Source organism: Rhinatrema bivittatum, chromosome 6, assembly GCF_901001135.1.
Source record: "Rhinatrema bivittatum chromosome 6, aRhiBiv1.1, whole genome shotgun sequence".
In the NCBI taxonomy this organism is placed as follows: Eukaryota; Metazoa; Chordata; class Amphibia; order Gymnophiona; family Rhinatrematidae; genus Rhinatrema; species Rhinatrema bivittatum.
This window is the reverse complement of record NC_042620.1, coordinates 1,798,136-1,814,230: the sequence shown is the minus strand read 5'-3', so window position 1 is coordinate 1,814,230 and position 16,095 is coordinate 1,798,136. Positions and strand designations below refer to the sequence as shown.

The 16,095-nt window shown below is 53.6% G+C and overlaps 1 protein-coding gene and 1 long non-coding RNA gene across 2 annotated transcripts in view; one reads left to right on the top strand and one right to left on the bottom strand.

The window, feature by feature from the left end:
• Positions 1-15,269, bottom strand: part of LOC115093345 (gap junction gamma-1 protein-like) — a 20,643-nt gene extending 5,374 nt beyond the window's left edge. The window contains exon 1 of the mRNA XM_029604972.1: positions 14,819-15,269. The gene's annotated coding sequence lies outside the window, so the exon portion shown is untranslated. The remainder of the gene's footprint in view (positions 1-14,818) is intronic.
• Positions 14,940-15,538, top strand: LOC115093346. Its single transcript, XR_003857299.1, has 3 exons — positions 14,940-14,973; positions 15,020-15,217; positions 15,373-15,538. It is a non-coding gene; the product is annotated as an uncharacterized LOC115093346 (long non-coding RNA).
• Positions 15,539-16,095: the final 557 nt, after the last annotated feature.

Here is a 16,095-nt window from a genome sequence, read left to right as displayed (position 1 = left end):
GGATAAGCACAGAGGATCCTTAGCTGTGAGGGAGTGAGGGGTAAAGCCTGGGATAAGCACAGAGGATCCTTAGCTGTGGGGGAGTGAGGGGTACAGAGGATCCTTAGCTGTGAGGGAGTGAGAGTAAAGCCTGGGATAAGCACAGAGGATCCTTAGCTGTGAGGGAGTGAGGGGTAAAGCCTGGGATAAGCACAGAGGATCCTTAGCTGTGGGGGAACGAGAGGTAAAGCCTGGGATAAGCCACAGAGGATCCTTAGCTGTGAGGGAGTGAGGGGTAAAGCCTGGGATAAGCACAGAGGATCCTTAGCTGTGAGGGGTAAAGCCTGGGATACGCACAGAGGATCCTTAGCTGTGAGGGGTAAAGCCTGGGATAAGCACAGAGGATCCTTAGCTGTGAGGGGTAAAGCCTGGATAAGCACAGAGGATCCTTAGCTGTGAGGGAGTGAGGGGTTAAAGCCTGGGATAAGCACAGAGGATCCTTAGCTGTGGGGGAGTGAGGAGTAAAGCCTGGGATAAGCACAGAGGATCCTTAGCTGTGAGGGAGTGAGAGGTTAAAGCCTGGGATAAGCACAGAGGATCCTTAGCTGTGAGGGAGTGAGGGGTAAAGCCTGGGATAAGCACAGAGGATCCTTAGCTGTGAGGGAGTGAGGGGTAAAGCCTGGGATAAGCGCAGAGGATCCTTAGCTGTGAGGGAGTGAGGGGTAAAGCCTGGGATAAGCGCAGAGGATCCTTAGCTGTGGGGGAGTGAGGGGTAAAGCCTGGGATAAGCACAGAGGATCCTTAGCTGTGAGGGAGTGAGAGGTAAAGCCTGGGATAAGCACAGAGGATCCTTAGCTGTGAGGGAGTGAGGGGTAAAGCCTGGGATAAGCACAGAGGATCCTTAGCTGTGGGGGAATGAGAGGTAAAGCCTGGGATAAGCACAGAGGATCCTTAGCTGTGAGGGAGTGAGGGGTAAAGCCTGGGATAAGCACAGAGGATCCTTAGCTGTGAGGGAGTGAGGGGTAAAGCCTGGGATAAGCACAGAGGATCCTTAGCTGTGGGGGAAGGAGAGGTAAAGCCTGGGATAAGCACAGAGGATCCTTAGCTGTGAGGGAGTGAGGGGTAAAGCCTGGGATAAGCACAGAGGATCCTTAGCTGTGGGGGAGTGAGGGGTAAAGCCTGGGATACGCACAGAGGATCCTTAGCTGTGAGGGGTAAAGCCTGGGATAAGCACAGAGGATCCTTAGCTGTGAGGGGTAAAGCCTGGGATAAGCACAGAGGATCCTTAGCTGTGAGGGAGTGAGGAGTAAAGCCTGGGATAAGCACAGAGGATCCTTAGCTGTGGGGGAATGAGGAGTAAAGCCTGGGATAAGCACAGAGGATCCTTAGCTGTGAGGGAGTGAGAGGTAAAGCCTGGGATAAGCACAGAGGATCCTTAGCTGTGAGGGAGTGAGGGGTAAAGCCTGGGATAAGCACAGAGGATCCTTAGCTGTGAGGGAGTGAGGGGTAAAGCCTGGGATAAGCACAGAGGATCCTTAGCTGTGAGGGGTAAAGCCTGGGATAAGCACAGAGGATCCTTAGCTGTGAGGGAGTGAGGGGTAAAGCCTGGGATAAGCACAGAGGATCCTTAGCTGTGGGGGAGTGAGAGGTAAAGCCTGGGATAAGCACAGAGGATCCTTAGCTGTGAGGGAGTGAGAGGTAAAGCCTGGGATAAGCACAGAGGATCCTTAGCTGTGGGGGAGTGAGGGGTAAAGCCTGGGATAAGCACAGAGGATCCTTAGCTGTGAGGGAGTGAGGGGTAAAGCCTGGGATAAGCACAGAGGATCCTTAGCTGTGAGGGGTAAAGCCTGGGATAAGCACAGAGGATCCTTAGCTGTGAGGGAGTGAGGGGTAAAGCCTGGGATAAGCACAGAGGATCCTTAGCTGTGGGGGAGTGAGAGGTAAAGCCTGGGATAAGCACAGAGGATGCTTAGCTGTGAGGGAGTGAGGGGTAAAGCCTGGGATAAGCACAGAGGATCCTTAGCTGTGAGGGGAGTGAGGGGTAAAGCCTGGGATAAGCACAGAGGATCCTTAGCTGTGAGGGAGTGAGAGGTAAAGCCTGGGATAAGCACAGAGGATCCTTAGCTGTGAGGGAGTGAGAGGTAAAGCCTGGGATAAGCACAGAGGATCCTTAGCTGTGGGGGAGTGAGGGGTAAAGCCTGGGATAAGCACAGAGGATCCTTAGCTGTGAGGGAGTGAGAGGTAAAGCCTGGGATAAGCACAGAGGATCCTTAGCTGTGGGGGAGTGAGAGGTAAAGCCTGGGATAAGCACAGAGGATCCTTAGCTGTGAGGGGAGTGAGGGGTAAAGCCAGGGATAAGCACAGAGGATCCTTAGCTGTGAGGGAGTGAGGGGTAAAGCCTGGGATAAGCACAGAGGATCCTTAGCTGGGAGGGAGTGAGGGGTAAAGCCTGGGATAAGCACAGAGGATCCTTAGCTGTGAGGGGAGTGAGGGGTAAAGCCAGGGATAAGCACAGAGGATCCTTAGCTGTGGGGGAGTGAGGGGTAAAGCCTGGGATAAGCACAGAGGATCCTTAGCTGGGAGGGAGTGAGGGGTAAAGCCTGGGATAAGCACAGAGGATCCTTAGCTGTGAGGGGAGTGAGGGTAAAGCCAGGGATAAGCACAGAGGATCCTTAGCTGTGGGGGAGTGAGGGGTAAAGCCTGGGATAAGCACAGAGGATCCTTAGCTGTGAGGGAGTGAGAGGTAAAGCCTGGGATAAGCACAGAGGATCCTTAGCTGGGAGGGAGTGAGGGGTAAAGCCTGGGATAAGCACAGAGGATCCTTAGCTGTGGGGGGAGTGAGAGGTAAAGCCTGGGATAAGCACAGAGGATCCTTAGCTGTGGGGGAGTGAGGGGGTAAAGCCTGGGATAAGCACAGAGGATCCTTAGCTGGGAGGGAGTGAGGGGTAAAGCCTGGGATAAGCACAGAGGATCCTTAGCTGTGAGGGGAGTGAGGGGTAAAGCCAGGGATAAGCACAGAGGATCCTTAGCTGTGGGGGAGTGAGAGGTAAAGCCTGGGATAAGCACAGAGGATCCTTAGCTGGGAGGGAGTGAGGGGTAAAGCCTGGGATAAGCACAGAGGATCCTTAGCTGTGGGGGGAGTGAGGGGTAAAGCCTGGGATAAGCACAGGGGATCCTTAGCTGTGGGGGAATGAGAGGTAAAGCCTGGGATAAGCACAGAGGATCCTTAGCTGTGAGGGAGTGAGAGGTAAAGCCTGGGATAAGCACAGAGGATCCTTAGCTGTGAGGGAGTGAGGGGTAAAGCCTGGGATAAGCACAGAGGATCCTTAGCTGTGAGGGAGTGAGGGGTAAAGCCTGGGATAAGCACAGAGGATCCTTAGCTGTGAGGGAGTGAGAGGTAAAGCCTGGGATAAGCACAGAGGATCCTTAGCTGTGGGGGAGTGAGAGGTAAAGCCTGGGATAAGCACAGAGGATCCTTAGCTGTGGGGGAGTGAGGGGTAAAGCCTGGGATAAGCACAGAGGATCCTTAGCTGTGAGGGGTAAAGCCTGGGATAAGCACAGAGGATCCTCATGAGGAACTTTGTCAAACGCCTTCTGAAAATCCAAGTATACTATATCTACCGGTTCACCTTTAGCCACATGTTTATTAACTCCTTCAAAAAAGTGAAGCAGATTTGTGAGGCAAGACTTGCCCTGGGTAAAGCCATGCTGACTTTGTTCCATTAAACCATGTCTTTCTATATGTTCTGTGATTTTGATGTTTAGAACACTTTCCACTATTTTTCCTGGCACTGAAGTCAGGCTAACCGGTCTGTAGTTTCCCGGATCGCCCCTGGAGCCCTTTTTAAATATTGGGGTTATATTTGCTATCCTCCAGTCTTCAGGTACAATGGATGATTTTAATGATAAGTTACAAATTTTTACTAATAGGTCTGAAATTTCATTTTTTAGTTCATTCAGAACTCTGGGGTGTATACCATCCGGTCCAGGTGATTTACTACTCTTCAGTTTGTCAATCAGGCCTACCACATCTTCTAGGTTCACCGTGATTTGATTCAGTCCATCTGAATCATTACCCATGAAAACCTTCTCCATTACGGGTACCTCCCCAACATCCTCTTCAGTAAACACCGAAGCAAAGAAATCATTTAATCTTTCCGCAATGGCCTTATCTTCTCTAAGTGCCCCAATTTTAGGGTGCTTGGTAATCAAAAGATATCAGGTATGGAGAGTGGGGAATTATTTTTATTCTTATTAGATTTAACTGATGAATGTTATTTGTGTCTTGTTTTGAAGTATTTTATAGATTTATTTTTTTTTTTAGAACATTTTAAAAAAATGTGGATGTCCTGTTCATCAGCCATTTTGAAATATTTATTCTATTAGTATCATTTTACTATTATGATTAATGTTATATTTCTTGATTTATTATTGTCTTATGATCAATGATGGTGTTTCTATTTTTCCATTGTTGCACTGCATACAGGTCTGGCTTCATGCAGTTTCCAGTACAGTTTTTGTCTGCACATTTCTGTTTAGATTTTATTCTATATTTGGTGTTGATCCATCTGTGTTCTACATGTGTGACTGAAGGGATGTATTCTGTTGGCATGTAGTTTCTGTGTAGGGTTACAGCAGCCTGGCTTATTTTGTTTTCCTAATAGGAGGTGTATTGGTGTGTTAGAACCTGGTGTCACATTTGTAGCGTTGTCTTTTCATAGGTAGGGTTGTTACTGCTTGAGTGCTGGCATTTCCTGCTGTTTTGGTATGGGGGGGGGGGGGTTTATTTATTTATTTAAAATATTTCTAGGCCACTTATAGCGAACATATTGTACTAAGCAGATTACAACGTAAACATAAAATACATCATAATAGATTTACTATATTATTATTGTTATTCAGCTTGCTCATGGCTTTCTGAGGGCCAAGCCCACATCAAATATATTTTACAAGAGGCCTAATAACAAATGTCTTTTTTGCAGAGTTTTCTGGTGGGCACCAGTGCAGTGCATGTAAAAATAATATACAAGCTGCTGTGATATTTTTACCATGCAAGACTATGAATATCTTTTCTCATGTGCAATCTGTTATTATAAATGCACAGTTTTTAATTGTGTGTGTGGTGAGGGTTAGTGTGTAAATGTCGCCTAGTGCGCCTGATATCCTTGCACCGACCTGTGACAGTGTGCCCCCCCTCCCCCTCCCCACTATCCACTTCTCCAGGGAGCAAATGCAGTGGAAATGTGGGAGGCAGGTTGTAGGGTTCCTGGGAGTGTAGCAGGGTTGCAGCTTGCAAGAATCATCATCAGGGATGCACTGTCTGACCCTTCCCTTCCCCCTTCTGTAGGATTCCCAGTCACCGGAAGGGCCAGACTCCACAGGGACCCTCTGTCTCCATGACCCCCTCCATAATTTGCCTTGCGCGACCCCTGGCTCAGGTTATAAGGTTTTGCAGCTGATGCAGAAATCTCACCGTAGGGAGTCTTGCATGCATGGGCTTAGAGTGAGGCTGAGGAGCCGCAGAATAAGTGACTTCAGCCCAGGTCCCAGGGCCACTCTGAGGGACGCCTGCAGGCCAGAACGCAGCTCCCTTCAGATCTGGGTCTGGAGAGCTCAGTGCAGCCCTCCCCGGGGGAAGAGAGAGAGCAATCCTGCCTGCAGCGCCCTCACAAGTCAGCTGAGCACAGTCCTAGCCCAGAGACTTCTCCATAAGCACTGCCTATGCAGCCACGGAGGCGCAGTGTGACAGTGGGAAGTGCAGGGAAGGGAGAAACCCCTCCCCCATATTCAGTGCACCCAGACCCAAACTGGACAGAAACCACCAATGCTAGAGGAACAATAAATAAAGCCTGGGGTGAGAGTCTCCCCCCAATCTGATGCAGCACCCCCAACCCTCCAAACTCAGAGAGCGGCCAGCTACACCAACACATGGACCACCAAGCCCTGGGAGAGACCGTCCACACCCCACCCCCACTGCTGAGACAGCTCAGATCAGGAAGAGACCGTCCACACTCCCCACCCCCACTGCTGAGACAGCTCAGATCAGGAAGAGACCGTCCACACTCCCCACCCCGGTGCAGAGACAGCTCAGATCAGGAAGAGACCGTCCATACTCCCCACCCCGGTGCAGAGACAGCTCAGATCAGGAAGAGACCGTCCACACTCCCCACCCCCACTGCTGAGACAGCTCAGATCAGGAAGAGACCGTCCACACTCCCCACCCCCACTGCTGAGACAGCTCAGATCAGGAAGAGACCATCCACACTCCCCACCCCGGTGCAGAGACAGCTCAGATCAGGAAGAGACCGTCCATACTCCCCACCCCGGTGCAGAGACAGCTCAGATCAGGAAGAGACCGTCCACACTCCCCACCCCCACTGCCGAGACAGTTCAGATCAGGAAGAGACCATCCACACTCTCCACCCCCACTGCTGAGACAGCTCAGATCAGGAAGAGACCATCCACATTCCCCACCCCAGTGCCGAGACAGCTCAGATCAGGAAGAGACTGTCCACACTCCCCACCCCCACTGCCGAGACAGTTCAGATCAGGAAGAGACCGTGCACACTCCCCACCCCCACTGCTGAGACAGCTCAGATCAGGAAGAGACCATCCACACTCCCCACCCCAGTGCAGAGACAGCTCAGATCAGGAAGAGACCATCCACACTCCCCACCCCCACTGCTGAGACAGCTCAGATCAGGAAGAGATCATGCACACTACCCACCCCCACTGCTGAGACAGCTCAGATCAGGAAGAGACCATTCATACTCCCCACCCCAGTGCAGAGACAGCTCAGATCAAGAAGAGACCATCCACAATCCCCACTGCAGTGCAGAGAGAGTTCAGATCTGGAAGATACCGTCCATACTCCCCACCCCAGTGCAGAGACGGATCAGGAAGAGACCATCCACACTCCCCAGCCCAGTGCAGAGAGAGCTAAGATCAGGATGAGTCCGTCCACACTCCCCACCCCAGTGCAGAGACATCTCAGATCAGGAAGAGACCATCCACACTCCCCACCCCAGTGCAGAGACAGCTCAGATCAGGAAGAGACCATCCACACTCCCCACCCCAGTACAGAGACAGCTCAGATCAGGAAGAAACCATCCACACTCCCCACCCCAGTGCAGAGACAGCTCAGATCAAGAATCGAGACCGTCCACATTCCCCACTGCAGTGCAGAGAGAGTTCAGATCTGGAAGAGACCGTCCATACTCCCCACCCCAGTGCAGAGATGGATCAGGAAGAGACCATCCACACTACCCACCCCAGTGCAGAGACAGCTCAGATCAGGAAGAGATCATCCACACTACCCACCCCCACTGCTGAGACAGCTCAGATCAGGAAGAGACCATTCACACTCCCCACCCCAGTGCAGAGACAGCTCAGATCAAGAAGAGACCATCCATATTCCCCACTGCAGTGCAGAGAGAGTTCAGATCTGGAAGAGACCGTCCATACTCCCCACCCCAGTGCAGAGACGGATCAGGAAGAGACCATCCACACTCCCCACCCCAGTGCAGAGAGAGCTAAGATCAGGAAGAGTCCATCCACACTCCCCACCCCAGTGCAGAGACAGCTCAGATCAGGAAGAGACCATCCACACTCCCCACCCCAGTGCAGAGACAGCTCAGATCAAGAAGAGACCGTCCACAATCCCCACTGCAGTGCAGAGAGAGTTCAGATCTGGAAGATACCGTCCATACTCCCCACCCCAGTGCAGAGACGGATCAGGAAGAGACCATCCACACTCCCCACCCCAGTGCAGAGAGAGCTAAGATCAGGATGAGTCCGTCCACACTCCCCACCCCAGTGCAGAGACATCTCAGATCAGGAAGAGACCATCCACACTCCCCACCCCAGTGCAGAGACAGCTCAGATCAGGAAGAGACCATCCACACTCCCCACCCCAGTGCAGAGACAGCTCAGATCAAGAATCGAGACCGTCCACATTCCCCACTGCAGTGCAGAGAGAGTTCAGATCTGGAAGAGACCGTCCATACTCCCCACCCCCAGTGCAGAGATGGATCAGGAAGAGACCATCCACACTACCCCACCCCAGTGCAGAGACAGCTCAGATCAGGAAGAGATCATCCACACTACCCACCCCCACTGCTGAGACAGCTCAGATCAGGAAGAGACCATTCACACTCCCCACCCCAGTGCAGAGACAGCTCAGATCAAGAAGAGACCATCCATATTCCCCACTGCAGTGCAGAGAGAGTTCAGATCTGGAAGAGACCGTCCATACTCCCCACCCCAGTGCAGAGACGGATCAGGAAGAGACCATCCACACTCCCCACCCCAGTGCAGAGAGAGCTAAGATCAGGAAGAGTCCATCCACACTCCCCACCCCAGTGCAGAGACAGCTCAGATCAGGAAGAGACCATCCACACTCCCCACCCCAGTGCAGAGACAGCTCAGATCAGGAAGAGCACACTCCCCTCCCCAGTACAGAGAGAGCTCAGATCAGGAAGAGACCATCCACACTCCCCACCGCAGTGCCGGGAAGCTCGGATCAGCAAGAGACCATACACACTCCCCTCCGCAGTGCGGAGAGAGCTCAGATCAGGAAGAGGCCACCCACACTCCCCACCCCAGGGCCGAGACAGCTCAGATCAGGAAGAGACCATGCACACTCCCCACCCCATTGCCGAGAGAGCTCAGATCAGAAAGAGACCATCCACACTCCCCACCACAGGGCTGAGACAGCTCAGATCAGGAAGAGACTGTGCACAATCCCCACCCCATTGCAGAGACAGCTCAGATCAGGAAGAAACCATCCACACTTCCCAGCCCAGTGCAGAGAGAGCTAAGATCAGGAAGAGACCATCCACACTCCCCACCCCAGGGCCGAGACAGCTCAGATCAGGAAGAGACCATGCATACTCCCCACCCCGTTGCCGAGACAGCTCAGATCAGGAAGAGACCGTCCACACGCCCCACCCCAAGGAGAGCTCAGATCAGAGAGAGACCATCTATGATCCCCATCCCAGTGCAGAGAGAGCTAAGATCAGGAAGAGACCATCCACACGCCCCACCCCAAGGAGAGCTCAGATCAGAGAGAGACCATCTATGATCCCCACCCCAATGCAGAGAGAGCTAAGATCAGGAAGAGACCATCTACACTCCCTACCCCAATGCAGAGAGAGCTCAGATCAGGAAGAGACCATCTACACTCCCTACCCCAATGCAGAGAGAACTCAGATCAGGAAGAGACTGCCCACACTCCCTACCCCAGTGCCGAGACATCTCAGATCAGGAAGAGACCATCCACACTCCCCACCCCAGTGCCGAGATAGCTCAGATCAGGAAGAGACTGTCCACACTCCCTACCCCAGTGCCGAGACATCTCAGATCAGGAAGAGACCATCCACACTCCCCACCCCAGTGCCGAGATAGCTCAGATCAGGAAGAGACTGTCCACACTCCCCACCCCAGTGCCGAGATAGCTCAGATCAGGAAGAGACTGTCCACACTCCCTACCCTAGAGCAGAGAGAGCTCAGATCAGGGAGAGACCATCCACACTCCCCACCCCAGTGCCGAGACAGCTCAGATCAGGAAGAGATGGTCCACACTCCCCACCCCAGGGCAGAGAGAGCTCAGATCAGGAAGAGACCATCCATGCTCACCCCAGTGCAGAGAGAGCTCAGATCAGGGAGAGACCATCCACACTCCCCACCCCAGTGCAGGGAGAGCTCAGATCAGGAAGAGATCGTCCACACACCCCACCCCAGTGCAGAGACAGCTCAGATCAGGGAGAGACAAACTACACTCCCCACTCCAGCGCAGAGAGAGCTCAGATCAGGAAGAGACCGACCACACTCCCTACCCCAGTGCAGAGAGAGCTAAGATCAGGAAGAGACCGTCCATACTCCTCATACAGGTAGAGGCTTGAGTCTCCTCACTTCCTCTTCCCAAACCAAGACAGGCAGCAGAGAGCAGTGAAAGGAATCTCTCAGCCTGTGATAGGGCAAATGCGTGCCCAGACAGAGGGTGCTGGGTGTGGGGCCTTCCTCTGGCACCAGGAGATTAACTTCATCACAGCTCCATGCAGGTGTGGCAAGAGACTGAAGACAGCACAGACAGGTGATCAGCAGATCTGAACAGATCCATAAAGCAGTCACACCTAAACATGAAAAAATGAACATGGAATGGAGGGCTGAAGAGCCTCATCTGGTCAGAGCAATTATCCTGTCCACACTGCTAAGGATTTCTCCCAGACGTCAGTCAGAGTCTGAGCACCTGCAGGATTTCTGCTTATCCAGCCGCTCTTTCATCACCATTCTAGGCAGAGGAGCTTACAGGATCACCACTTTACCCAAGACTCAGCTCGATACTGTAACGTGCGGTTGAAGATTCCCCGTCTGTAACGTGCTGGGACCCTCTACTTTCCGAATCCCCCAGGCGTGCGGTCATCCAGGCAGCGGCGGGAGCCGGGGGGGGGCGGGTGGGTGCGTGTTCGATCTAGGCCGCGGGCCGGGTCGCACAGGCGCGCATCCATCCAGGCGGAGGGAGCCAGCGACGAAAGCGGCCTCCGGCAGCCCCCACCGGCAGTGAATGAATGCGCGCCTGTGATAGGCGCTCAAGGCAGTCACATGCCGTGACGTCGGGTGTCGTGACGTCACGCTGTGAGCGCCGAATCGCACGGGTCGCACAGGCGCGCATTCATTCACTGCCGGTGGGGGCTGCCGGAGGCCGCTTTCGTCGCCGGCTCCCTCCGCCTGGATGGATGCGCGCCTGTGCGACCCGGCCCGCGGCCTAGATCAAACACGCACCCCCCCGCCCCCCCCCCCCGGCTCCCGCCGCTGCCTGGATGACCGCACGCCTGGGGGATTCGGAAAGTGGCAGGTATTTATACATTTTTTTGTTTTTTTACACTCTGTAACAGGTTTTATGTGTCCCACAGCATTACATTTTCTCGATCATCTCTGTATCGCTTTTTTTTTTTATTGTGTTTGAGTATCTTAAGTGGTATCGATGGCCTTAATAGTGATTTCTTACAAGACTCAGTCCTAACACCTAGTAGAGGGTCCCAGCACGTTACAGACGGGGAATCTTCAACCGCACGTTATAGTATCGAGCTGACTGCTAGTGTGGCTGTGCTGCAAGCATCTGGCCTCCTAGGTCCCCTGCATAGCCTGCCAGACAGACCCGGCTACGTGAGCGCCTGCGTTTCCACCAGGACTTCTAGTTATTACAGAGCCTGCAGCCTGCCAGACAGACCTGGCTACGTGAGCGCCTGCGTTTCCACCAGGACTTCTAGTTATTACAGAGCCTGCAGCCTGCCAGACAGACCCGGCTACGTGAGCGCCTGCGTTTCCACCAGGACTTCTAGTTATTACAGAGCCTGCAGCCTGCCAGACAGACCCGGCTACGTGAGCGCCTGCGTTTCCACCAGGACTTCTAGTTATTACAGAGCCTGCAGCCTGCCAGACAGACCCGGCTACGTGAGCGCCTGCGTTTCCACCAGGACTTCTAGTTATTACAGAGCCTGCAGCCTGCCAGACAGACCCGGCTACGTGAGCGCCTGCGTTTCCACCAGGACTTCTAGTTATTACAGAGCCTGCAGCCTGCCAGACAGACCCGGCTACGTGAGCGCCTGCGTTTCCACCAGGACTTCTAGTTATTACAGAGCCTGCAGCCTGCCAGACAGACCCGGCTACGTGAGCGCCTGCGTTTCCACCAGGACTTCTAGTTATTACAGAGCCTGCAGCCTGCCAGACAGACCCGGCTACGTGAGCGCCTGCGTTTCCACCAGGACTTCTAGTTATTACAGAGCCTGCAGCCTGCCAGACAGACCCGGCTACGTGAGAGCCTGCGTTTCCACCAGGACTTCTAGTTATTACAGAACCTGCAGCCTGCCAGACAGACCCGGCTACGTGAGCGCCTGCGTTCCCACCAGGACTTCTAGTTATTACAGAACCTGCAGCCTGCCAGACAGACCCGGCTACGTGAGCGCCTGCGTTTCCACCAGGACTTCTAGTTATTACAGAGCCTGCAGCCTGCCAGACAGACCCGGCTACGTGAGCGCCTGCGTTTCCACCAGGACTTCTAGTTATTACAGAGCCTGCAGCCTGCCAGACAGACCCGGCTACGTGAGCGCCTGCGTTTCCACCAGGACTTCTAGTTATTACAGAACCTGCAGCCTACCAGACAGACCCGGCTACGTGAGCGCCTGCGTTTCCACCAGGACTTCTAGTTATTACAGAACCTGCAGCCTGCCAGACAGACCCGGCTACGTGAGCGCCTGCGTTTCCACCAGGACTTCTAGTTATTACAGAACCTGCAGCCTGCCAGACAGACCCGGCTACGTGAGCGCCTGCGTTTCCACCAGGACTTCTAGTTATTACAGAACCTGCAGCCTGCCAGACAGATCCGGCTACGTGAGCGCCTGCGTCTCCACCAGGACTTCTATTTATTACAGAGCCTACAGACTGCCAGACAGACCCGGCTACGTGAGCGCCTGCGTTTCCACCAGGACTTCTAGTTATTACAGAACCTGCAGCCTGCCAGACAGACCCGGCTACGTGAGCGCCTGCGTTTCCACCAGGACTTCTAGTTATTACAGAACCTGCAGCCTGCCAGACTGACCCGGCTACGTGAGCGCCTGCGTTTCCACCAGGACTTCTAGTTATTACAGAGCCTGCAGCCTGCCAGACAGACCCGGCTACGTAAGCGCCTGCGTCTCCACCAGGACTTCTAGTTATTACAGAGCCTGCAGCCTGCCAGACAGACCCGGCTACGTGAGCGCCTGCGTTTCCACCAGGACTTCTAGTTATTACAGAGCCTGCAGCCTGCCAGACAGACCCGGCTACGTGAGCGCCTGCGTTTCCACCAGGACTTCTAGTTATTACAGAGCCTGCAGCCTGCCAGACAGACCCGGCTACGTAAGCGCCTGCGTTTCCACCAGGACTTCTAGTTATTACAGAACCTGCAGCCTGCCAGACAGACCCGGCTACGTGAGCGCCTGCGTTTCCACCAGGACTTCTAGTTATTACAGAACCTGCAGCCTGCCAGACAGACCCGGCTACGTGAGCGCCTGCGTTTCCACCAGGACTTCTAGTTATTACAGAGCCTGCAGCCTGCCAGACAGACCCGGCTACGTGAGCGCCTGCGTTTCCACCAGGACTTCTAGTTATTACAGAACCTGCAGCCTGCCAGACAGACCTGGCTACGTGAGCGCCTGCGTTTCCACCAGGACTTCTAGTTATTACAGAGCCTGCAGCCTGCCAGACAGACCCGGCTACGTGAGAGCCTGCGTTTCCACCAGGACTTCTAGTTATTACAGAGCCTGCAGCCTGCCAGACAGACCCGGCTACGTGAGCGCCTGCGTTTCCACCAGGACTTCTAGTTATTACAGAACCTGCAGCCTGCCAGACAGACCTGGCTACGTGAGCGCCTGCGTTTCCACCAGGACTTCTAGTTATTACAGAGCCTGCAGCCTGCCAGACAGACCCGGCTACGTGAGAGCCTGCGTTTCCTCCAGGACTTCTAGTTATTACAGAGCCTGCAGCCTGCCAGACAGACCTGGCTATGTGAGCGCCTGCGTTTCCACCAGGACTTCTAGTTATTACAGAACCTGCAGCCTGCCAGACAGACCTGGCTACGTGAGCGCCTGCGTTTCCACCAGGACTTCTAGTTATTACAGAGCCTGCAGCCTGCCAGACAGACCCGGCTACGTGAGCGCCTGTGTTTCCACCAGGACTTCTAGTTATTACAGAGCCTGCAGCCTGCCAGACAGACCCGGCTACGTGAGTGCCTGCGTTTCCACCAGGACTTCTAGTTATTACAGAACCTGCAGCCTGCCAGACAGACCCGGCTACGTGAGCGCCTGCGTTTCCACCAGGACTTTTATTGTTTCATATTAATCTCCTTGTTTCCTTCTTTTTCCACTTTTAGCAACTAAGAATCTTCTGTTTATCCCAGGACCTCTTGACATTAGTTACTCTTTTATGCAGCATTAAGCACCTCAGAGAGCGTTCCACACGTCCACCCCCCTTACTGTGAAAAATATTTCCTGATTTGCTCTGCTCACTTCCCCCCTTGGAGCCTGATATCCTATCCCAGTCAGTCGAGGAGCGGCCGATCAGTTTTCTACAGGTGTGAAAGCAGGAATACAGCACGGAGAGCTGAGCAACCTTTCTTTATCAATCCCTGCTCCCTTTTACACAATATTTCTTCCCTGCGGTTGTTCTCCCCCTCTTCATCACTTCCTCTCTCCACCCAGGCACACACACTGTTCATACTCACTCCCTTCCCCCTCCCCTCATATACACATTATCCCCTTCCCCAATTCTTCAGACTCACCCCTTTCCCCCATAAACATACAATTCACTCCCCAGACTGCTCACACTCACGTCTCCCCTGTACCTACGCCTCTCCCTCCTAATTGTTCACTAATTGTTTCTCTCCATATACACAGTATTCACGCCCGGCTGCTCACACTCACTTCTCCCCTGTACATGCTCTGCTCCCTCCTCCCAATTGTTCACACTACTTTCTCTCCCCCTGCTCCCCTGCTTGTTCACACTCACTTCTTGCCCTTCACCTGCACTTTTCCCTCCTCCCAATCGTTCACACTCACTCTGGTCCCCCACATACACAATATAATCTCCCCCTACATTCTTCACCCTCGCTTCCTCCCTCCCTCCCTCCCTCCCTGGATTACTCGGTGCCACGTTTCCAAACCTCCGGCCATGAATCGTGAGGCAGCGACTCGGGTTAGACACAGGACGAGCCCTGTGTTCCAGCTCAGGGTCTCCCCCCTCTCCAGCAGGAAAAGGTTCGGTCCAGCAGTTGGGAGTCAGAAGTAAATAACTGAGCAGCACTCACCCTGGGTTCCGGGGACCACGTGGAGGGAGATCCTGGGCTTCAGGGGTCCGGATGGAGGGAGATCCCTGGAGCAGGTGGTGTGAGGTCCTGAGGTTCCGGGGACCACGTGGAGGGAGATCCTGGGGGTTCAGGGGTCCGGATGGAGGGAGCAGAAGGTGGGAGATCCGGTGACCGGGAGGAGGGAGATCCCGGCAGCAGAAGGTGGGAGATCCGGTGACCGGGAGGAGGGAGATCCCGGGAGCAGAAGGTGGGAGATCCGGTGACCGGGAGGAGGGAGATCCCGGCAGCAGAAGGTGGGAGATCCCGGCAGCAGAAGGTGGGAGATCCGGTGACCGGGAGGAGGGAGAGCTGAGAGCAGACAAAGCCCGAGCCTTTGCGTCTCCTCAGACGGAGTTTGGGGTAAGATCACATGACTTCGGTCCCAGCTGAGGAGTTCAGATTTGGCTCCAAGCCTAACAAAGAAATTCCTATTTCCCTCCTCTTGTGACTCCGCCCCTCCCTCTCTCTGGCCCCAGGACCTGTAACCTGAAACCCTCCCCTCTAACTTTTTCCAGGATTGCAGAAGCCCGAGTTGTTTTCCTCTCACGAGCCAAGAGTTTGGGAAGAAGAAGAAGAAATAGAAACAGGAATGCACTTCCTCCTGTGCTGAGCAACACAAAAATACAGAGCTGAGAGGAAATCCAAGACGTCCCACAGCAGAATGAGCAGGGAAATCTCGGGATAAACCCGGGCAAAGAGGAGAAATAGATAAACAGTGTGCAGTGTTTACTGTTTATCCCATGCCCCTGTGAAATCTTTCACTGTTTTTGTCTTCACCACTTCCTCCGGAAGCGCATCCACCACCCTCTCCCTGATAAAATATTTCCTGACATTAGTTCTGAGTCATCATCTCTAGAGTTTTATTTCATGACCCCTAGTTCTACTGATTTATTTCCAATGGAGAAAAAGTTTGACCATTGTGCATCATTAAAATTTTTCAGGTATCTGAAGGTCTGTATCATATCCCCCTGCACTTCCTCTCCTCCAGGGTGTACATATTTAAGATCATTTGATGAAGACCCCCGAGCATCGTTGTAGCCCTTCTCTGGCTGCCCCCATCCTGTCCTGCTCAGTTCTCAGAGCTGAGAGAGGAAATCCAAGGAGAAATAGAAACAGCAATGCATTTCCTCCTGTGCTGTGCAGAATACAGAGAGATCAGAGCCGCACATTCCCAGATCTGAGAGAGGAAATCCAAGGAGAAATAGAAACAGCAATGCATTGCCTCCTATGCTGTGCAG